The sequence below is a fragment of the Coptis chinensis genome, chromosome 6 (genome assembly GCF_015680905.1).
Source record: "Coptis chinensis isolate HL-2020 chromosome 6, ASM1568090v1, whole genome shotgun sequence".
Taxonomy (NCBI): Eukaryota; Viridiplantae; Streptophyta; class Magnoliopsida; order Ranunculales; family Ranunculaceae; genus Coptis; species Coptis chinensis.
The window spans coordinates 26,425,783-26,449,118 of NC_141461.1; the positions used below are offsets into that span (position 1 = coordinate 26,425,783).

Genomic DNA, 23,336 nt, shown 5'->3' on the forward strand with positions numbered 1-23,336 from the left:
TTAGACAAATTTTGTCCATATTTAATAGGTTCAAAAACCTTAATCTACACTGATTATGCAGCACTTAGGTACCTTCTCGCGAAGAAGGATGCTAAGCAGAGGTTGATCCGATGGATTCTCCTCCTATAAGAATTCACCTTGGAGATCAAGTTAAAGATAAAAAAGGAGTTGAAAACATAGTGGCTGACCACCTGTCTAGGTTAACTGATGATAGTGACGGTGATTCCAAGCCCATTTTAGATTCTTTTCCTGATGAACACCTTTACGCAATCCTCTCTGCACCCTGGTATGCTGATATTATGAATTATCTGGTGACGGAAGAGACTCCGCCATTGTGGAATAGAAATTAGAGGAAGAAGTTCCTGGCTCAAGTAAAGTGCTATCATTGGGATAACCCATACCTTTTCAAGTACTGCCCAAATCAGATCATCCAACGTTGCATTCTAGAATGGGCCCCTTCTATTTGCACTGGTGTTGCATCCTCTGATTCTACGGATCTAGTCCAGTTGTCAGTTATTGCTACAGGCTTGGTACCTAGATGATGGGACTCTTATTGGGGATACAGAACAGGTGGCGACAGCTTTAGGTATGATTCAGAAAGAAGAACCTTCTTACAGGTTGGTTCTTAATGTGGCTAAAACTGAGATATTTTGACCATCACCATATCCACATCGCTCTACTCCTGGTCTCTTTCCTTTAGATTTGTCCCATCCTCAGTAGGGGGTCAGGTTGCTTGGAGGTGCAGTTAGCACTGATGCATCTTTTGCCATGAGTCTTGCTCACTTGCGTATTGACAAGGCTATGACTTTGATGGACCGTTTGGCTGTATTGGAATATCCACAGTGTGAGCTAGCGCTCTTACGAGCTTGTGTTAGGCTCTCTAAGTTAGTCTTCGTGATTTGTACTTGTCCACCATCCATTTTCAGACAGGCAGCTCAAACTTTTGATCGGCATCTCCGCAGTGTTCTATAAGGTATTGTGGTTTCTAATGGTCCTAGCTTCGGTGATTTGTAGTAGCGTTTATCTACACTCTAATTACATTTGGGTGGTTTAGGTATTTATTATGCCACTGATGTCTCTACATTTGCTTTTGTGGCATCCCGTTTTCAGATGTCTGAGCTTTAGAACCACATTCTTAGGAGTTGTGGTCCAATGTCTTTGGATGAGATTCTTGATGTTGCTAGCAGTGCATTGAGTCTCTGTCTACCCAATTTTGACCTAAATTCTCTGGCTGTGAATGCTACCATCCCCTCAAAACCACAAAATATTTTGGCGGAAGCGTTCTATGGTAAGATTGTTGTTGGTCTCGAGAGGGAGTTTGATTTATCTGCTCGTCAAAAGGCAGTCATGGGATGTTTGCAGTTGGAACACGCAAAGGATTTTCTACTTGCTATTTCGATGGAGGGACTTGGACAGCGTATGTTGCCGGTGGAGTATCATTCTATTCTCTGGTACTGTCTCATGATTCCTTTGTACTATGATAGTGGTTTATGCCATGTTTGCAAAAAGTGTAGATTTGATGCTTTCGAGGACCATGCAGCACACTGTTGACATTTTCTAGGTTTCAAATACTGACATGATCATGTTAGAGACATTTTATGTGATGCATTTTGGAGGGCTGGGGTACAAGTGAAGAAGGAGGCTCTTGTCAATTTTCTCACTGATCCGAATGAGGGGAGATCGACACTTCGGCCTACGGATATATTGATTTACAGTTGGTCTGAAGGGAAGTATGCATGTGTTGATATAACTAGAGTCTCTCCGTTAGTAGGGCTTGGGAATGGAGTCTTTGAAGTAGGAGGAGCGGCTAATAGATCAGTGGCATGAAAGATTGAGAAACACGAGGATGTTTGTAAGGCTAACCAGCATTGTTTCATTCCGTTCAGTTTCGACACTTTTGGTTTCTTGGCACAACAGTCGGTTGAGCTCCTTAAGAGGTTGCAGAAAGTTATGGACAGTAACGAAATGACAACTGGTTCTAACGAGTTTGTATTTAGGAGGATAGGATTTGCCATTTAGAAAGGATTTGCAGCGCAGCTTGTAGCACGCTTGTCCTAATCATTTGTAAAACTCATTATCATTATCAATAAAAAAAAAGGGGGGGACGAGGCGTCTCCAAACGAGAATTAAATAAATAGAGTAACCCAAAGTGATACTATTCTCTGTTTAATTCTATCTTTTTGCCTCCACTTCTCTATTTTGTCTCGAGAATCTGACGTTAAAAGACTCAAAAATTTCCAAAATTTTCAAAAAAATTCTTTCTTAAAAATCTTTCCCCTTTAGTTTAAATCTTTTCCCTTTCTAAATCTCTCTCGTTTCTGAAAAACTTTTCAAAAATGTCTTTTGTAGCAAACAAAAGACCTCCACCTAGCAAGACTAGATGGATCAGTTTCAATTATCGTGCACAAGCACTTCTTAGAGAACTGTAGCTTAAGATATGGACACATATACCGAAAATCATTCCTAGTTTAGGTAAAAGTTCATACGCACGTAAGAGACGAGCTAAGAGAGAAGGCTGATGCTTGAATTGTCAAACATCAACTTGCCCCGGTTTTCAACCTCATAACAATTCAGTTTTTACGGTTTTCATATGCCAGCCACCTGCTCATCGAGCACAGCTGAGGAGAGTAATTCAACCGTCTGGTTGGGATTGACTCAAGTTTTCAAAAACTTCCAAGTCTTGGGGATCTGACTTAAAATGACCCACCTTTTTAAAATTTCTCTCAAACTTATTAAAATTTTCTTTATGTTATCTATACATATTTTCCCTTCAGTTCTTGTACAATTCTTTCCATCATCTGTTTCTCATCTACTGTTGGATATGAGTGTATCCTATACCGTTATGTTGCATTTTATATGTTGATTGTTTTGGTACCTCACAGATCAAGATCGGATGAGTAACGAAGCATGGATCGACTCTTGAAGTTAGCAAGGTACTAAGGACAAGATCGGAATTTCCTGATTCATTTGGGCTTGGGCCAAAAATGTCAAACTCTTAAAAGAGGCACGTACAAAGCACGTGCTATCAACCCTTTTATCTCACACAATTGCCCCTTCCCTTCTTCTCCATCCCAAAAATTCCCAGCCCTAGCCACCCCCTCTTAGCCTGTGACCGCCCATACACCTCAACACACCACCACTCCAAATTTTTGCAACCATCCCCAAATTCAATCCCCATTCCAACTCAAAACCCCAATTTTTTTAAATCCCTACTCTAAATGTCTCGAATTCTTAAAATCATGCTCGAGCAAAATTTTCAAAACCTCTTCTATTATGATCCGTTTGAAATGCACTTCAGGGCTGAGATTAGGAGAAGAGGATGGGAACCCTTGGTTTTGTTAGAAGATGTGATTTATTCTCCCTCTCTTACTCTTTCATTTTATAATTGCATGATTAGAGAAGAGGATGACCGCATTACGGTTGTTAAGGATGGTGATAACTGCTCAAAAAGTGCATTTTAACCTTCGATTATACCTCTTGTTTAGCCATCTTAGTGGACTAACAGTGCTTGTAAGTCATGTTTTATGATTCTATAGGTGAAAAAGAGAGTTTTATAGAATATTAGAGAAAAAGGGGCAAAATGGAGGAATTCGGAGCATTAAGGACCATATAGGAAGCTCGTACATAATCATGGAGAAGGCCAAGGATTTGAAGGCATGAAAGATGTGACTTGGGCCTATTTTAAAGCTTATTTGGAAGCCCATGGCAAAAGGATTTGTTGCTTGGACCAAAGCCCGCAAAAGAGGAAAAAAGGATGGAGCAAAAAAAAAGGAAAACAGACTCTTGCGTTCGGGACGCAAGGAATTGCACTAGCCCATGCGTCCAGATGCATGAACCGACACTGTAGCCCACCACTTTTACTATTTTGGAAACGAAGTTGGACTCAAAAAGAGGTTGATTTGTAATAGGAAACAAGCCACGATTTGAGATGTTTCTAGAACTCATTGTAACCCCTATAAATAGATGACCTAACTGCCTCATGAAACTCGCCAATTCATTTACATTCTTGTCTCCAGAACTTGAGGCAGAGACAGATTAATAATAAAATATTCGGTTTTAACTAGTCGAGTCTTGATAAATAGTCTTTCTAGTCTTATGTTCTCCGACTCTTCTTCTTCTTGTTCTTCGTGTTCTTCCTTTTTCATGGAAGGCTAATATTCTCCTTCAAGGGAGAAGATGAAGTCGGTGCTTAGGGTTTGATGATTCTTCTGGTTCATGGTGTTCTCCAATCAGGTGAGTTCTTTATGTTTGTTTAGTTATTTCAGGATGAACAACAGACTTTTTCCAAGAAAAATTAGTTGCTAGAGAATCAACTTAAAGAAGTTTTGGAAAAACAACATAATCTAGAAACTGAAATGAGTCTTTTGAAGCAGAAAGTGGAATATTGATAAGAACCATTGCACTATTGAAGCTTCTTTTACACCATCATTGTCTGAACGAGAGAAGTATGTGAACCAGTCTACCACCCACCTTGAGCGCAGTCAGGCAGACATCCATTATCATTACTGTGGTGGTAAAGGACACATCTAATACTATTGTTCTGTTAGAAAGAAAGATTTTTGCAACTTCACCAATAATCTTTTCAGCATATCAAGGAGTATTTTTGACGACCCACAAGGTGAGACCTCCTCGTCCTCCAAACATTCGTCATATTTGGGTAAGAAAATCTTATCACCTCACTCTAAATTGATAATGCATGATATAATATATATAGTCTTAGGGATCTAACTTTAAAAGACCTAACTAAAAAAAAAAAAAAAAAATCTTGGTAAAAGGAAAAAAAAAATCTTGGTAAAAGGAAATGTTTTTATTTTTAGGATTAATTTTGATTTGGACTAATTATACATGATTTTCTTTATTTTTGTGAGCTTAACCTTTATTTGACAGAGAAAGAATCATGTAATGATATTCGACATCAATGGTAACATCTCCCATTTTTCTCATTCGATCATTTCATTTACTTAATTTCTATACATTGAGAACAATGCATATGTTAAGTTCGGGGATGGTGTACTTGATAAATAAATTTCAAAAATTGGTTTTCAAAACAAAATTTTTTTTGTTTTGTTTTATCAATAGCATGAGAAAAATGAAATTTAATGATGAGTTTGGGATAGATATTCTACATCACATAGTGTTGAGTTTAATGGATAGTTGATATTATTGATTTCATTACCGCTTAGACTATTTATTATGCTCGGACATCGTTCTTGTTGATAGAATTCTTTATCAAGGCACTACCATAGTACTTGGTCAGTTTTGTGTACTTTTGTTAGAAGAGAGATTTAACCCCTAGTAAACTGGAAGTAGATTTTTTAGACTTAGCCCATGAGACTTGAGCTTTATACCCATTCTATGGAGAGTTCTTACTAAAAATCTGAGTCTACGTAACTCAACCTCTTTCAGTTCTTTATTTCATTATAATATAGTCTCATTATTCGTTGATTTGGTTAATCATGAAGTGACATCAACTGGGGAGATAGCCATTAGGTCTTGTAGTCTATTCGAAACAGAGTATCATACTGATAAGTCAAGTAGCTAGTAAACCCATTCAACCTTTATCCCACCTAGTAGGACCATCATGTTAAACCCTTTTGAGCCTTACATAAAATATTTTCCTTCATAAACCCATTATCTTTTACCCAACTCCAGACAAGGAGTACAACCCAAAATCTTTATCAGTCATACCCATATGTTTATGAGAATACGAGGGGCATAAGGAGGAAGAAAGAGCACAAAAGAAAGATTACAAGAAAATATCAGAGAGATACAATGAAGACCATCATTCTATTCTAAGTGAAAGAAGTTAGTGGAAAACAAGCATATCCATTACTAATCAAGTACTAAGGTTATATAATAATAATAGTAATAATAATAATAGAAAAGAAAGTCAAAAAGAAAAAGAATAAGTTGAATAGAATTGATGGAAAAGCTAATACAAAGGAAGAACTTTGTCTACAATACAGAAGTTGAAGAAAGCTTCCAAAGAAAGAAGCAAGACCCTTAGTGTTTTTCAGATACAACCTTTGAATCCTTTTTACCTTTCCTTCATAACCCAATACCCAAGCCAAGTTACAACCCAAGACTTATCACTACAGTATCGTACGAAGTCTAGAATAGGTGAGAGGATGCTAAAGTGAAGGGCCCAAGACTTCATACGTGATTGACATTCTTTCCATGAGACTACTTTCATCCAAAAGTCCGTTTTTCAAGGTAGTATGTGGGATGTTCGTAATCATTATTCTTTTCCCCACATACATGAGGTAAAATAGTAAACCATCTTCTGAGAGATTCTTTTCTAAGAGTATGACCGGTGAGGATTGAAAGTCAAGATTAGTTTGTCTAAAGGTGAACTAGGGATTCCATTTCTTGGATAGGAGAGTATATGAGATTGACTACGTACACACATAAGCCTTAGTTAAGAGTTTTGTCAATTTTTACTATCTCTTTGCATAATCGATGAGTCTTTGCAGCAATATAGTTGGTAATAGAAACCCATCTATTGGAGTAAGCACTAAGTTGATAAGGAAATTTCTCTCTCTGAAAAATGTTATCATTATTGAACATACTATTGATTGATTTTGTGGGTATATCAACTGAATACATTTACGAGACTATAACTCGTCCTTTTTGGGGAACTTAAAGATTTAAAGTATTATTGCATATGGCAAATGCAATCCCGATGTCTGGGAAAGTGAGTTAGAATTTTATTTTTGTTATTAGGATGAGATTTTGATCACTTATATCTTTTTATCTTATTTGCTAAGAGACTAGCAAAAGGCTAGTTGGGGAGTTGTGATAAGTGCTCAAAAAGTGCATTTTAACACCCTCGATTATACCTCTTATTTAGCTATCTTAGTGGACTAACAGTACTTGTAAGTTATGTTTTATGATTCTACAGGTGAAAAAGAGAGTTTTGTAGAATATTAGATAAAAAGGGGCAAAACGGAGCAATTCGAGCATTAAGAACCATATGGGAAGCCCGTAGGTAATCATGGAGAAGGACAAGGATTTGAAGCCATGAAAGATGCAACTTGGACCTATTTTAAAGCTTATTTGGAAGCCCATGACAAAAGGATTCGTTGCTTGGACCAAAGCCCGCAAAAAAGGAAAAAAGGATGGAGCAAAAAAAAGGGAAAACATACTCTTGCATCTGGGGCCCAAGGAATTGCACTAACCCGTGCATCCAGAAGCATGAATCGACACTGTAGCCCACCTCTTTTACAGTTTTGGAAACAAAGTTAGACTCATAAAGATATTGATTTGTAATAGGAAATAAGCCACGGTTTGAGATGTTTCTAGAACTCATTGTAACCCCTATAAATAGAACACCTAAGTGCCTCATGAAACTCGCCAATTCACTTACATTCTTGTCTCTAGAACTTGAGGCAGAGAGAGATTAATAATAAAAGATTCTGTTTTAACTAGTTGAGTCTTGATAAATAGTCTTTCTAGTCTTATGTTCTTCGACTCTTCTTCTTCTCGTTCTTCGTGTTCTTCCTTCTTCATGGAAGGCTAATCTTCTCCTTCAAGGGAGAAGATGAAGCCGGTGCTTAGGGTTTGATGATTCTTCTTGTTTAGGGTGTTCTCCAATCACGTGAGTCCTTTATGTTTGTTTAGTTATCAGTTCCATTGCCCAGAGTAGGGTATGGAAGTATAGATTAGGGTTTTTATTTATTACAAATGAATATCATGCTAGTTTAAGGTTTTATTTATTGCAATTGAATATAATGCTACAATAAAGTTTTATTTATTGTAATTGAATATTATACTACTATTCTGTACTTTTCTTCTAGTTGTGTAGTGTTCTAGAGTAAGGGAAGTATTCCTTGTGTTTGCCTTAGATGGTGATTCATTAAATAGTTGCCCAAGCTCACATAAAAGGAAAGATGATATTAATAACACATACATAGGAATAACATATAAGTAGAAATAATTGTTTAACGATGTTTCACCCAAAAAGGCATCAACACTTGCTTGATTGCCTGATTGTTGTCTACTTGGAGAACAACATGAAGCAAAAGGTCATTAAATCAAAAGCATTGGTGGATTTGAATCTCTTGAATCTCGCTCTCTCTCTCTCATATTCTCTCCTTATTTCCAATTCTTAAATTTAGTATTAGTTTAGTTAGTTAGTAATCCATAATCTCTATAAAATAGTTTTTAATCCCTCGACACCCCTTTTCACTCTCGTCCTTCATAAATGATACAAGTCAGAAGCAGATTGATACCCACCTCATCTTTTACTTTAGAGGGATATTAGGTTTTGATCTTGTGTGGTTTTGACCAACAACACCCATCATCCATATCTCATCCCATATACCATTCTCCACCATAAAATCACGCTTGTCAGATGGCCGCTTACTGGAGTTCACCAAGGAGGTGGTGAGTGGTATTCTGGGGATTCCTCTGAAAGCCTATGTTCATACGGAATAGTCCCCAAACGGAAAGACCATCGATGTGATGATGGTAGAGACATTTCTCGAGGGGGTTAAAAACCCCAAGTCTCACTGCGCTTATTAGAGTTCGCTATGAAGGAACCAACTAGTAATATCTCAGTGGATAGCCTACAACCTGCTAGGCTCGACCAAACCTTCGGATATAGCTAAGGCGATGCTTCATCTTTTATGGATTCTTCAAGAGAAGAAGAACAACTTCTGCATCGTCTCCTTTATCTTCGAGTAACTCTGTTGATAAGCACCCAAAACGGTAATATTAAACCCCGAGAGACATAGCATTTTGGTCAATTATGTGTTTAATAATCATGTAATAATTATATTTTCGTACTTTTGCAGGTTTCCGTAATTAAAATGAATATTGTGATAAAACATGCATCGAAGTACAGGAATACGGGAATATTTGGAGTTTCCCACTCGACCCCGTGAACCCGAAGTTTCCAAAAGAACGTAACCGGTCGCGAGCGGGCCCACATATGAAGAAGCGAAAGTTTCCGGCTCAAATCGGATAAATCTTGATGCCGGCGTTAACTAGTGAAGCTGCCAAGTAGAAATCTGAAAATATTTGGAATTCCCACTCAATCCCCGTGAAGCCCAACAAAGCCCGACTAGAGCCGAAGTTCCCAAAAAGAACGAAACTAGTGCGAGCGGGCCCACATATAAAGAAGCGAGAAACTTCCAAAGCTCAAATCGGATAAATCTAGGTGCCGACATTGGCTAGTGAAGCCGCCAAGTACAAGAATACGGAATATTTGGAATTCCCACTCAATCCCCCGTGAAGCCCAACAAAGCGACTTGGTAGAAGTTTCCAAAAAAACGTAACCGGTCGCGGGGCGGGCTCACATAAAAGAGGCGAGAAACTTCCGGCTCAAATCGGATAAATCTAGGTGCCGACGCGTTGGCTAGTGAAGCTGCCATAGCGACCGAGGCGGCGAACTCTCGCAAAGGACAAAAAAGTCGTAAAAACGCCAAAATCAGCGCCGCTACTGGACACACTAGGTGGACACACTCTGCGGGGCCCGGAAGGAATGATGAGTCAGCATAGGCAGGTGGCAAAGGATGGTTTAAATTTGATACCACCTGGCAAGAGAGAAGACACGTACCAATTCAAACCAAGTGGTTTGAATTGAAATGAGCTAACAAACAAAACATAAAATCAGCTAAAGGACAAAAATTTAATACAGGTGAAACAAAACTCAAAGTTTTGAACGTTTCAAATAGGTAACAAACAAACCTGATTTAATTGTTAGGAATTCACGTGAAGGGACATCCGCCTATATATATGAGGGGTTCGCCTTCATTATAAGGTCTTCAAGGATATTAATGCTTTAGCTACACTTAGTTTTTCTTCTTCTTCAGTACTTACATTCCGCCATTTTTATTTATTGACTTAATACGAAGTTATTTTACCCTTAATAACAGTCATTTTTTTTCTAGTTTAATTTACGTCCCCGCATTTATTTACTTAATGTATACAACAAGTTTTATTATTTCTTCTATGATGATGAGCTAATCCCCCTCGGGGAGGGTTATCTTTGCTCATGTAAAATCGGATTGACTCGTTAATATTCTAGAATCACTACTTAGGAATTAGGCATAGAATTAACATCCGGTCCCAAAATGGAGATCGCATACAAAGTTGAATCGCGATGCTCCAGAGACGCTTCTCGTAGCGACTCTGCAGTGTCGACAACTCTCTCCAATTCGTCCAAATGATGTGAAATCGAGCCGAGCGGAAATAATATACCGAGAGATCGCGGTATTATTAAAACTCCTTATGCTAGTGAAATGCGACCTAGAGATGTGGGCATGCACTAAGGATCAATACTTCGGCGTCGTCTCGAAGCGAGGCAATTAGAGATGTAGTGATTTGGTAATAAAAACTGTTAAGAAATGATTCTTGCATGAGCATGATTAACTCTCTCCCTGTTTCTCTACATTTTGTTTACCTACATATAATCGCCGTAGTAATTTATTTTATTTGCATTACCGTTATTTTAATTAAAAATCAACTAAAAGGAAACCTAAAAATCCTTCTCACTTAAAGTTGTAACTCCAGTTGTGAACCTATCCGAGCCCTAAGGTTTGGACGATCCCTTACTCGACCTATCCTACCAATCCCACGTGAGTAAGGTAACTTGACTAAAACGTACGACTATACGGACGTTGGACTTTGGACTGTGGACCTCGGACTTTGGACTGTGGACCTCGGACTTAAGAAATTAAGTAACTGAAAGCCAATAAACGTGTGTAAAGAGCGTTCTATCAAATGGCGCCGCTGCACGCCGAAGGACTCTGGACTTAACGTAATAACTGGAATACATACATAAAAACCCCTCCCTTACCTCCTCATCTTTTTAATTTTCATTTCTATTACAATACTAACTCTTTACTGTAACTCTTTACCCTAACTTTTTTCTACTAACAAATATCTGTGAACCAAGTTGTTTATTTTCATTAGCACAGTCTAAGTACTCCATAGGAATTTGAAGTACTGAACAGACAAAAGAGTCTCGGACGAGACTGAATTAGTAACCGCATAAGACTAACCCGAGTATCAACACTCCGGTTTTCAGTCTGAGCCACTTTCCTTTTCGATTACTCTTTTGGGCTCTTTGGTCCTGTTTTTCTAGTAAGCATAAGCTTGGGAGTAGTCGATCGCTATCACGAGGAATCGCGGGGCCTTGGGTTTCAAACTCTTAAACTCCTCAAACTTTGTCGAGGATATTATTTGCTATAACCTGTTTTACCTCGTATATTTGTATGTTGGCATGAGAACTCTGTGCATGTAAAGGTGGTTCGTCATCACATATTCACGTAACACAATTAATATGATTCGAATATATTTTGATATATGCGTAGCGCCAAACCACCTGCTTAGAATATTTTTGTATGTGTATGTTACATCAATTCACGTACGCGGTATTCAATTGCATGAGTTCGTTCTCGACATTCCCCTAGCTCACGTATAACTTACATATAGTTGCACGTATAGGTAATATAGATTTGCATGGGTAGACTTTCTGCGTAAATTAGTATATGATTAGTTAGTTCTATTTTGGCATCTATCGTTTTTAATTGCATATTTCGTAATCACGTCTCCATAATACACTAATTACGTAAAATAAAAAATTAAAAATTAAAATTAAAAAATAAAAAAATAAAAAATCATAGTAATTAAAAATTTCATCTAAATCATCTTAATAACACCCCGCATAATACACCATCATAAAACATCATCCTATTCCATCAGTGCCTAGGAAACTTGAAAAAAAATTGAGGTTGCCTAATTAAGGAACGTGCTAAGCTGCTGGAATATTCACACATTATCCTAGCTTCCCTGCTCGAGTTAGCAACAGCTCAGGAAGACGTGCTTCAACTCCCTCCTTCCTAACTTCTAAAACCTCCAGTCATTATTCGTTCCTTATGAGCACTAAATTAAAATTCATATTTGTATAAGACTACGGTCTGGTAAACATAAGGAATTAGAACTTACATATCATCGTCGAAAATACAAGAAACAACTGTTTATGTTATCTCCTAGGCATAGTTCCTCCTCCGTAAATCAACCTCATCAAACATCTCCGTTTCCATTATCTCCTTTAATTATGGCTGAAGAAAATCTCACAGTCGAGAAACCCTTTCGATTTCTATATTCTTTTCGGGGAAGGACACGCTTCTGCGCATTAAACTCGATGCGATTGTAGGTGATTTTCGTATTCCGCCAAACATTTTCGGTTTGTTACCTGTTTACCATGGTTTAGACCATGAAAAACCGTACAATCATCTTCGTCGGATGCAACAAGTAGTCACCACTTTCCGCCATCCGACCGTTACCAACGAACAAGTCTTGCTTAGGTTGTTTCCCTTCACCTTAGCTGATAAAGCTTCAGTTTGGCTCGCCGGACAAGCACCGCAATCCATTGACACATGGGCCAAACTTGTTCAAGCATTCATGATAAAGTTCTATACTCAGAAGAAAACTACAGAAATGCTTCAAAAGATTTAATTCTTTCGCCAGCACCCCCAGGAATCCTTTTCGGAAGCGTGGAGCAGATTTACTGATCTACTTCTCGAATGTCCCCATCATCAACTCGACACCACTGTATTAGTCCGTTCATTCTTTAATGGTCTCTCTGACCATCAAAAGGAAACATTAGATATCATGAACGGCGGTTGTTTCATGGACAATGGCGCTACTGAAGCATACACTTTTCTTGAGAAACAGGCCTCATGAAGCACCCATTGGGGAAACACTGATTCTTCTAGATCTTCTAACGACACTCCTACCAAAGTTACGTCTATGTTCGAGGTCAAACCCAATCCGGAATTAAAAACTCTAATCGAGTCCCTAAACAAAAAGGTGGATGATCTTTCGGTACAAGTAAATGAACAAAAACCCAAACAGGTCATGGCTGCCAACGCTTCCCCATGCCCTCTTTGTTTAAGTCCTGAGCACGCCGATTCTTATTGTCCTTTGGTATACGAGTGTCCTCCCCAACCTTCTGAAGAGGCTTGTGCTTTCAACATCCCTAATACACCTTGGCAACAACATCCGAATTTAGCTTGGGCACCCCCGTCCAACAACAAGCTCCTTCAGGCAACAACGTTCTGTCACGACCACCCACCCGAACTACAATTCCTATCGTCAAGGAAATCCTCCACAATTTCAGCAAGGGCAAAGTAATTTTCCCAATAACGCAAATATGGGATACCAAAACAACCGCAACCTTGTTCCCGCTAACCAAGGATATGGCTACCAAAATCAACCCGTGAATAATAACCGTGAACTAGTTCCCGCTCCTCCTGGTACAATCCACGGTGATAAAACGGGTGAAACTTTCACGACATACATGAATCAACGAATCAAATCCTAGCTTCTATCCAACAGTTTTTTGTTTAGCTCGGGATAAAAAGTCAAAGGGCGTGTTCCCGGCCAAGCAATTCCAAACCCTAAGCCTACAAACACTACCTTTGAACTCAACAATGCACCGGGACCTAGTAATCCAAGCCGGGTGGTGAGGTAAATGCCATTACCACTCTTCGCTTACGGCGAACCATCGACAATAATATATCGTATGCCGACGAGGAATCGACGGAAGCCACGACTAACGCCCTTCCAACTCCTACCTCGCAACCTATAGCGGGGCGCAGTTGTACCATCAAAATCTACACCTACGCCCCTAGGAAAATATACCATTGATCCTTGTACGCGATTCCGTCCAAAAGCTCCGTTCCTGCTGTTTGGTAAAGAACAAACATGACGACCATTTTGATGAGATCCGGTGAAACCTTCAAAAATTTGACCATAAACTTACATTTCCTAGATCGCTTAAAGCATTTGCCCAAGCATGCCAAGTTTTTGAAGGACATGTGCACCACCAAACGACGTCTAATGTACCTCAACAAGCGTTCCTCACTGAGCAGTTTCCCTCGATTACCACTACCAATGGTGTGGTAAAGTACAAGAACCCAGGTCGACCAACTGTACCATGCATGTTGGGCGACAAGTATACCGCTACTGTGCTTTTAGACCTAGGTGCCAGTGTTAACCTACTTCCCTACTATTTATTTAAGTAGTTAGGTCTTCATGAATTGAAACCTACCAATATGACTCTGCAACTCGCGGATCGCTCCATTAAGTACCCAAAAGGCATAGTAGAGAACGTTATAGTAAAGGTCCAAGATTTTTACTATCCAGTTGATTTTGTCATTCTAGATACAGAAGTAGCCTATGACTCCATCCCTATCATCTTGGGACGTCCTTTCCTTGCAACTGCTAACGCTCTCATAAATTGTCGGGACGGTTCAATGACATTGTCTTTCGGAAACCTTTCTGTCGAACTCAACGTGTTCAAATTAATGAAATAGTTTCCCGATCCTATAATGGAGGGCGAGATTAGCTTGGTTGATAGTCTAGAACATGATTATTTCACAAACTCTTTTCCCCCAGACGAGATACACCAATTTCTTTCTTTTGATAATCCGGAGTTTGACGATGACTCTTACATAAGGGATGTCCATGCATTATTAGAGTCAGTACCACTATTTGACCCTAATGCTTCGGTACAAACTAATTCAGAATAACCGGATTCGCTCTTTTCCATTGAAGAGATGATCCCTCACGAATCCTTGATCCCCAATCCTCCAACTCCGGTTTAAAACCTCTACCCCCGATTTGAAGTGCGTACATCTCGATCCCGGTAGTAGTCACCCTATAATAATTTCTGCTCACTTGACTACGCATCGAAGAGGCACGCTTTGATTCATGTCATTCGTGAACACCGCCCGCTATCGGATGGTCTTTAGATGATATCAAGGAATAGACCCTAGCATATGCACGCATCGTATACATCTTGATGACGCACAAAGACATCACGAGAACCACAACGCCTTTAATCCCGAATGAAGGAAGTAGTGCGAGAGGAAGTTCTACGTTTACTTGATCGCGGGTATCATATACCCTATCTCGGATAGTGATCGGTTTAGTCCCGTCCACGTTGTTCCCAAAAAAGTCCGGCATTCAAGTTGTGCAAAATGAAAAGGGTGAGTGCATCTCCACTCGCATTCCTTTAAAATGGAGAATTTGCATTGACTATCGCAAACTTAATGCCGTAACCCGTAAAGATCACTTCCCTCTCCCATTCATTGACCCGGATGCTAGAACGCTTTAGCGGTCATGCTTACTTCACTGTTTTTTTTTGATGGCTATTCGGATACTTCCAAATTGTCATCGATCCCGCCGATCAAGAAAAGACAACTTTCACATGTCCCTTTGGAACCTTTGCATACAGACAAATGCCTTTTGGTCTTTGTAATGCTCCAGGCACTTTCCAACGCTGCATGCTTCACATTTTTAGTGATATGGTGGAACGTTATATGGAAGTCTTCATGGACGACTTTTCCATTTACGGAAATTCCTTTAACGACTGTTTATCCAACCTTTCCAAAGTTTTAACGCATTGCGAAGAGAAAAATCTGATACTCAATTGGGAGAAGTGTCATTTCATGGTTACCAAAGGAATTGTTCTAGGTCATATTGTTTCAAAAGACGGGATAGAGGTTGATAAAGCTAAAATTGTTAAAATTTCTTCGCTACCTTTCCCACGCATTAATTGATATCCGTGCCTTTTTAGGCCACTGGTTTTCTGGGAGATTCATTCAGGATTTTCTAAAGTTGCTCGACCCTTAACCAATCTCCTGCTTAAGGATGCAGTATTCGACTTCAATTTCAATTGCAAACAAGCTTTTGATACTCTAAAAACCACTCTGACTACCGCTCCTATCATTCAACCCCCTGATTGGTCTCAACCATTCAGACTAATGTGTGACGCTAGCGACTTTGCTATTGGTGCCGTGCTAGGCCAACGACGTGACGACAAACCCGTTGTCATTTACTATGCTAGTAAAACTCTTAACAACGCTCAACGTAATTATACCACAACTGAGAAAGAGTTCCTAGCTGTTGTCTATGCTTTGGATAAGTTTCGCCCCTACCTAGTTGGAACATCGACCATTGTATATCTAACCATGCCGCCGATTCGGTACTTACTCGCGAAAAGGACGCAAAAACAACGATTGTTCCGCTGGATCCTTTTCTTACAAGAATTCACCCCGAAATCAAAGACAAGAAAGGAACCGAAAATGTCGTGAGTCGACCATTTTATCAAAGGCTGGTTGGTGACATCGATAGTGATTCCGGGCTATCGGTGATTCCTTCCCGCATCGAATACTTGTACTCTATTTTCTCATCTCCATGGTGCGGCGGATATCGTTAACTACCTGAGTTCTTGAGGAAGTCCCCTCCTTTTGGTCACGTCCTGATCATAAAAAGTTCTTATCCACTGTAAAATATTATTTCTGGGATGAACCCTACCTCTTTAATTATTGTTCCGACCAACTCATTCGTCGCTGCATTCCCGACTGGGAACACACCGACGTATTATCTTTTTGCCATGAACAATCTTGCGGAGGTCATTTCAGTGGAAAGAAAACTGCGGCCAAGGTGTTACAATGTGGTTTTTACTGGCCTACCCTTTTTCGCGATGCACACGAACATTGCATAGCTTGCATTCGTTGTCAGCACCTAGGTCGAATTACCAAACGAAATATGATGCCCCTAAATCCTATCTTGATTGTGGAAAATTTTGATGTTTGGGGCATTGATTTTATGGGACCCTTCCCTATTTCTCAAGGTTTTCTATATATTTTAGTCGCTGTAGACTATGTGTCCAAATGGATTGAGGCACTCGCATGTCGCTCAAATGACCATAAGACTGTCGTGAGATTTGCAAAGGAAAACATTTTCTCTCGTTTTGGTGTTCCCAAAGCTATCATCAGTGATGGGGGTACACATTTTTGTAACAAAATTTTTGGGTTTTTAATGAAGAAATATGGAGTTACTCACAAGGTTGCTACTCCATACCACCCACAAACGAGTGGCCAAGTTGAAGTCTCCAACAGAGAGATAAAGTCTATTCGAGAAAAACCGTCAACCCATCAAGAAAGGAATGGTCTCTCGCTTTATCGGATGCCTTGTGGGCATACCGAGCAGACATTTAAGACACCTATAGGGATGTCTCCTTACCGCATTGTTTTGGAAAACCTTGTCATCTGCCAGTTGAACTTGAGCACCGTGCCTTTTGGGCCATCAAAAGCCTCAATTACAATATCATCGAGGGCAGGCGAAGCTTAAAACCGCAATTAAATGAGTGGAGGAGATTCGAGTGATGCTTATGATCTCTCGAAATCCTACAAAGCTAATATGAAAAAGAGTGCACGACAAGCACATTTTACGTAAGGATTTCAAAATTGGCCAAAAAAGTTTTTCTCGACAACTCCCCGATTACACATCTTTCCCCGGTAAATTGAAAACACGATGGTCCGGTCCTTTCATTGTGTCGGTGTGAAACATTATGGGGCAATCTCTTTGCTTAATCCAAAAGATAACAGCGAATTTCAAGTCAATGGACAACGCCTAAAACATTACCACGAATTATGCTCACCAGATATTGAACAGACTCTTCTTCAGAATCCAGTTTACACTGACTAGATGTTTCATTTGGTGTACTCAATCTTGTTTCTATAGAGGGTACGCCATTTTGGTAGCCGGGCCATCTTCTATCTTATGATTTCCAAAGTTCTTTGAAGTGTGTGGTTGCAAGCGCCGGAACCTTAGTCCATGAAAACTCTTTTGCAGAACTGAGTATAAATGTCTTCTGTAACACAAGCAAACGTGTTTTTCGGTAAACGATGGGTACCTAAAATTTCACCTCCTTCCTTCTCTTCCCTTTTCTACTCTCTACCTCGTGAACTTCAGCTAATCATTTGGTGTAAGTCTCACTCATCACGAATAGGAAATGGTCGTAGTTCTTTTGCTCGTAAACGACGTGCGCGAAGGATGGGCTGGTGTATGCATTGCCAAACACCCTTCTGTCTAGGCCCGGACTTCCTATCCGATACTAGCCAGTTTAAGGTATACTTTTGTCTAACACCAGCTGCGCAGGATAATCTTCGTCGCCACGCCGTTTCTCCCACAGGTTGGGATTCGTCTTGAGGATCTGACGTTAAAAGACTCACCTTGTAAATATGATTATTTTGTTACCTTTTCCCTTTGCATTAAGTTTTGCACAAGGGATTCGTGTCAAACCTCAGATGTTGCATACTTGGAACACAAACGGGCAATGGATTCCACCAGACCAACCCTAGAATTGGTTACTTTGAGTCCCTTGGGGCGGTTTGAGGATAGCCGTATGTAAAAAGGGCAATTTTATTAGACCGTAGCGCGCACGGTCCAGGATGGTACCGTCCTGCCCCTAACCCCATCTAAGACCATTAATACTGAGTAGTTGAGAATGCTCCCAGTGACCCACGTCAACCCCCTTTTTTTCTCTCAGACTGACACATCAGATTTTTCTTAAAAAAAGTAAATCTACGCCCTTTTTTGAAGATTTCAATTGTTCGTAGCCCAAAATACATAAAAACCCAAAATAGATAAGTAGATAAAAACCTCTTTCTTAAATTTTATCTCCATTCTTAAATTTTATCTCCAATCTTACTCCATTCTTAAATCTTATTATCTCTATTCTTAAACAAAAGAAAACCTGAAAAGTAAGAGCCCCGGTAAATTACTTTTTGTTTAATCTACTTCACTTTTGTCTTTTTGGATATCTGGAGGTAACAGTGGAAAATTGATTTCAACACTATCATTTTTGCTTCTTTCATGTGTACTTTATATTTTCGCTTTCTTATGTTAGATACGTTTCTCTCATAAGGTTGATGAAGTTCCACCAAATCATGGGATTGGTCAGACAAGCTCGCCTATGATGCGTTCGGCTAACGGTAATTCACTTCTTTTCATTTCAGCAAGATAAGTCTCACTTTTCTATTAAAACTGACTAGCAATGGATGACACAAATATAGCTTCAATGTTTGTGGTAAATGGTGGTTAATGCATTAGATTGTAATGGCTACTACTGGACTGGATACAACGTGGTTATGTTGATCCACCCACTTGAGGTAGCCATATATTGGACTCAGATCTTTTTGGTTTATCTCTACACTCACGATGAACCCTTGCTTTTGGCCATTGAACAGGGAAGAGATATCTCCACCACCTTCATCTTCAAGTCCAGAAACACTAGAAACATTAATTGAAGCTGATAAACAACGTTCCATCATCGTATCTCGAGGAAACGAAGAATTAGATCGAACGGTTTGCTCATCCTATTAAGGTACTTTCCTCAAAGTTCAGATCTCAATTGTAGATATATATTTGGATTTGTGTGCTTTACAATAACTAATGATTGCATACAAGAAGTAAGTATAGACTTACATAGAGAAAGAATCTATCCATCAATGGCAAACCAAATGGTGTTAACGTGGGGAGTGGGTATTCACAGGGCAGTGTAGGAATATTCCTAATTGGTTCATAAACATTCCGAGTTGGGGACAAACAAACGATTGAGGTTTTGGAACATTGATAAGCCGGGTTAAGCACCAATTGATTCAGTATTCCCAAGTATTCAGATGATGGAGTGGTATTCCTAAATTCCCAGATTAGGAGTCTTACTCGGGAAAGTACAAACAAATAATTCATTATTTAAATTCATTTCTCTGATTTCATTTTCTTTTGATTTATTCTTGGCTTTCGATATGCTATTGATCTCGGCAATAACAGCCTTTCCTTAAACCTTAAAGAGGTCTCTAGAGCTTTCTCGCGAAAGCAGTGAACTGCCGCGGTGCCTTCTAAGTCTAAGGCAGCGAATCGATTATGTCCTTCATGGGCTAACGAATCCACTAGCTCCGGGTATTGGGACAGGGTTTCAGGTTTAGCTATGCCCATCACCTTACGGATGGTACCAGGCCGAGCATCAAGACTGCTTATTCCGCTAAAACAGCAAAGAGAGAGGACCGGGCAAGACCGGAATACGACTGTGAATTACACGCCCAAGTCAGAGAGATCTCCTCTGCGGAATGAAAGGAGCCCAGTTGCAGCTAAGTAGAGGAGAAAGAATTTGCTTTTCATAAGAAGAACTATTTGCCAGAGCAGGGTTCCATGTCCCCAAAGGTGGAGATAGAATCCTATCTTTTATCGACTCCTCGCAGTATTGGAAACTCTGTATCAGGAAAGCTGTCCTCTAAACCAATCTAACCTACAAGCGACTTTGCCGCTGAAAAAAAGCTGCTCCGAACAGCCGCGTTGTAACAAACAAGACCTTCGGAGCCCCGTATTTGCAGTTTCACCACCGAAGCGAACCGCAGCTGAAGATCTTGGATATAACCGATCCACAGGGTAGGCTAACATCCATGACTTCTTTTGATGCATTAAAGTCTGCCAGGTATGAGTGATCATAACTGTTCTTTCTTCTTTAATATGATTAGAGCTATTAGTTTTTTGAATATTAAGTACATGATACTATGATAGTGATGCGTGTACTTAATTTTTTAATCAGGAAGGATAGAAGATATTCGACAAAGATTTTGCCAAATTGTTGCACAGAAATTGAGAAGAGGATGTTCTTGCTGGTGGGGGATCATAAGGTTCTTTGAGACTAACCATAAGGTAACAATGTACTTACTGCTTATTCAGGTGTAGTTTATTGTAAAAAAAAACGAGACACGCGAACCCCTGTGCACACATAGACAAACTCTCTTCATGACAAACCCCTGCACACACGTAGTTAAAAGAATGAATGTTGCTTTTGGATGGATGTCATGACCAATGCATATAAGTTACCCCTCAATGTAAATTAGAGGTGGGTTACCTGTCTCTAATTTGACAAAGATAACAAACGGGTACTCTTTTTGGTTTGATTTTCATGTTGGACTCACATACTTTTATATGAACGGAGAATATCTTTACTCCAAAACCAATGAAATGTGCTGGCCAACTTCACCTTTTTATGCATTTGTCAGGTTGTTATGGGCTTACTAACCAAGTTTCTGTATGTAGGGAAAGTATAAAGTATATAACCTTTGCTCAGAGAGGCTGTATGACGCATCACTATTTCAGGGCAAGGTGTGATGTTTTTGCTATCTTATTTTTGTCGTGTTATTTACTACTGATTGATTGCTTGCTAAGCATCTGGGTTGTTTTTTGTTTTGTTTTTAATAAATAATTTGCATGTCATTGATTTGGTAGAGTTTAGAAATTGGAGAGTTACAAGAAATGATAATAGGTTAAGGAAACTGTGGAATTTGGTACTGTGAGGTACAAGTATCGGTCGAGCATGTCATGATTTCAAAAATAGATTAGTTGATTATTCTTGAAATTAAGGACTGAAGCTGAAAAATTATGAGTGTAGTCATTAGTCGTTTATAGGAACTGAATCTTGAGAGATACATAGGTTCCTCTTGATTGGTTTAGGAGTTTACATGGTATCCATACATTGCTTTGTTCAATTTTCCTGTGTGTGTTGTGTACTTGAATTTCTAACCATGGAACCTTTTGACGACCTATATGATAACTCTGAAAAGTGAGAGCCCTGGTAAGTTACTTTTTGTGATCCTCAGGGAAAATCAGTTATATGTCAAGAGGGAAAAGTGCTCTTTTGCTCACTCAAAAGGAGATCAAGTTTCTCGGCCACGTCATTGGTGGAGGCAAAACGCTTTAGAGGCCCAAAATAACGGTACATGATTTGGAGTGGAGCCGTACTTTATAGCTTGGCACTTGATTTGAGACCGATGCTTCTGAATAATTAAGGTTAGAAGCTAGCATTTCCATTCAATTCTGTCAAGTACTGCTTATTCACAGAGTGGATTTTACGACAATGGGCTTACTCTACATTCAATTTTATCTAACATTCTTTATCATTCTATATCTGTTTTAAGTCAGATTCTACGAAATCTGATGGGAGGATATATAGGTTTGGTTGGATTAGATTTTTACGCATTCTTTGTTTACTGCTTTGCAGGTCTTTAGGCTGACAGATTTTGGCGTCTGGCGTCCCAGGAGCTGATGCCAAGAACATCTTCTATTTGAGAGAAATTGACAATGCTGATAAGCTCAATGAGGCAATCAAAGCCAAGAAGGCTGGAAAGGATGTGATTGTTGGAGGAGGATACATCGGTCTTGAGCTTGCAGCAGTTATGAAAATTAACAATTATGATGTTATTATGGTTTACCCAGAGCCATGGTGCAGTAAGTCCCATATCATTTCATATTCTTCTTCTGAATATATTCTTAAGCTTAAAATTGTATAGACATGCATCTAAGTTATCTGAAGTGAATCAAAGTAATTCGGATTTGCTTGATATTGGAAAATAGATATTGGAAAATTGGCAAGGACTGCTTTCACTGCTGGAGAACGAGTAATAGGCTTTACTAACGACCCAGTAACAAATCCAACACCATTCAGCTGAGATTTCCTCATGCTCAATAGAAAAGTCAGCAAGTGAAACTTCAAACCGCATTAGATGTGGAGTCCAATCTTTTAATAATTAGATGTCACATGCCCACATCAGAGGTATATTGTGAAATGGTGAGTTAGATCATGTCAAATTCATTATACGTAACTACGTCCCACTTCAATCTCATGTATTCTTGAATCCGACCAGTTAACTTTCTATTTGTTTTTGTAGGCATTCTAGGCCGGATTTATGGATATGTACGCTAATGAATTGACGCGTCATAATTGAAAGAAGTTTTTAACGATGTTCAACATGGAGATTGTGATAAGTGAACCCGGCCTCACTAGCATGAACATGTTCAATTAAGGTGTAGGATGTAAGTTTTTCACTAGGACAGAAAACTAGCTGTCCCCTCTCTCCATTACTATGAGATCAGTAGGAGATAGCAGTGGAGGAAATGGCCATGGAGAAGTCATATTTTCCTGAAGTTCTCCATGTAAGTTTCATGTCTTCTATACGAACATTTGTTCACGGTTCATCACTGATATTTTAGTTTATTCACTATTATGTTACTTTTCAATTTGAATAAAGATATGTTATTACGATCAAATTTTGATCAAATTTTGTCTTTATTTGGTATCAGTTCAATTAGTATCAATATATTTTTGTGTTTGTTATTATGTTATGTTATTAAAGAAAATTTTGGCCGAGATGTAGTTATTATATCTGTATCATGATGCAGTGCCCCTGATGTCTCCGGTACATCAGATGTAGTTACAAATCTTTTACAATTAAATATCCGAGTGTTTATAAATCTTCTCTTCATCAGTTCATACCAAACAAAATCTCTCAACAAAAGCTGTAAGCAAACTGCCTCTTCAGTGTCACATATCTTACGATAAACAAACTGTCGAAGTAGTAGACTCCCCAACGCCCTTAACACCTCCAAGAGTTGTAACACCCCAAGCACAGCTATCAATAGAAATAATTCCCCGAAACACCTACGACTTGATCATTGCACTGATTATA

The 23,336-nt window shown here is 39.2% G+C and overlaps 1 long non-coding RNA gene across 5 annotated transcripts; it reads left to right on the top strand.

Annotated features, from left to right (window-relative positions):
- The first annotated feature begins 18,493 nt into the window (after positions 1–18,493).
- On the top strand, positions 18,494–22,928 carry LOC147492350 (uncharacterized). 5 transcript variants are annotated; one of them, XR_015198769.1, is made up of 10 exons: positions 18,494–18,632; positions 18,731–18,797; positions 19,053–19,189; positions 19,358–20,296; positions 20,411–20,520; positions 20,911–20,976; positions 21,471–21,660; positions 21,872–22,098; positions 22,225–22,438; positions 22,539–22,928. It is a non-coding gene; the product is annotated as an uncharacterized LOC147492350 (long non-coding RNA). The 5 variants fall into 5 exon arrangements; XR_015198768.1 differs by having other exon boundaries at positions 18,580–18,632; positions 18,713–18,797; XR_015198770.1 differs by lacking the exon at positions 18,494–18,632 and having other exon boundaries at positions 18,643–18,797; positions 19,636–20,296.
- Positions 22,929–23,336: the final 408 nt, after the last annotated feature.